Source organism: Osmia lignaria, unplaced genomic scaffold (genome assembly GCF_051020975.1).
Source record: "Osmia lignaria lignaria isolate PbOS001 unplaced genomic scaffold, iyOsmLign1 scaffold0016, whole genome shotgun sequence".
Classification (NCBI taxonomy): domain Eukaryota; kingdom Metazoa; phylum Arthropoda; class Insecta; order Hymenoptera; family Megachilidae; genus Osmia; species Osmia lignaria.
The window spans coordinates 13306012-13307500 of NW_027478168.1; positions in this window are offsets into that span (position 1 = coordinate 13306012).

The window sequence follows — 1489 nt, forward strand, 5'->3', positions numbered from 1 at the left end:
AATCAATTAATTAATTTGATAACTAATTTAATAGACAACAGACATAATGGGACGAACTGTAAATTTTACGAAATTCCTCGAAGGTTACGCATCTATATGGCGTATAGTTTATGGCTTAAGCTTCACGCGGTTTCTTATCTTTGGTTGACATGATCATCGGCGGCACTGGTTTACTCCATCTCCATGTGCCATATACTCGGTTGTGACATGGAGGAGGATCGTGAATTAATTGAATCGTTAAATTGCTGAGTTCTGATTAGGCCATTAATATTGAATATTGAATATCGGTGCGTGTGTGTTTGTGATTTGTGCGTGTACCCATTGCAATGAGTGGTGACATGTGCTATTGTGCTCCGTTTTCTGATATATTATATATATGTATTTATTTATATTTATTTATATATTTGTATATTTATATTTACATATTCATTATTATTATACTTATACATATTTTTATACTTATACTTATACCCAATTTGCATTTTACAGTTGAGACACGACGTTCCCATAATTTTCGTGTTATTTCCTTTTTGCTTCAAACATTTTGCGGACTGCAGCTTCGTCGTATTGCTTTTATCAATTTTTAACAATTTCAAAGCGAAGACAACTCGCAAGACGATCCATTTCGTCTCGGTTCAATTTTAACGTCCGTCCGTATTATTTTTTGTTCCACAAGAGATTTCGAATAGGTTTCTTTATTTATCATCCCTTCTTTTCGAGCGCCACGGAAGCAAGAGGAAAAGCAAGAGCGAGAGAACATTTCGCGTATACTTCATTTAACAATTTTAACCAACACGCGATGTACTCCACACACCTCTTAGATTTAACAACTGCTTTTCTCTTCTTCTCCCCTTAGCGCAAGGGTAAACCCCATTTGTCTCTTCTTTGGAACGCAACAAAACTTTCGAGGACTGGACGACCGAGCGATGGTCGCGCGGTCTTCGCTTATCTTTAACAAACGAAGTAGTCCGTATGTATTCTAAATGTTGAAGCCTCCTAGAGCTTTAAGCCATGCGAGACATTGAAATGCTGTTTTAACGGGAGCATGCATAATTGCTGCAAACATACTTTTATCACAAGTTCTAGCCACGCCACGGAGGCTTCGAAGTTCCTTCACCATTCGCTTTCCTCTCTTTTGTTACACAGTTTCAGACTACGATCAGGGGTACCGAAACGCTGTATTGATTGTAAACAACCATTTTTATCTTGGAGCGGAGCGTTCCTTTACTCGTTAGATTTGTCTTGTCGCGTGTGTATTCGCTTTTTCGACGCTTTTTAACCATTTAACTTGTTTAGCGAAGCTAAACGCACAGACAGACAAAAAAAAAGGAACAGCATCGCGCGTCAAACAGCGACGACCCATCTGAAGCGATCTTTCATTTATACACCGTTTGTAAACAGAGAGATGTATAAAGCGCGGGGAATCATTCGAAACCCTGGGGCTATTCGAGCTTGCATTTCAGCAAATTATCATCTCAAACATTTCACT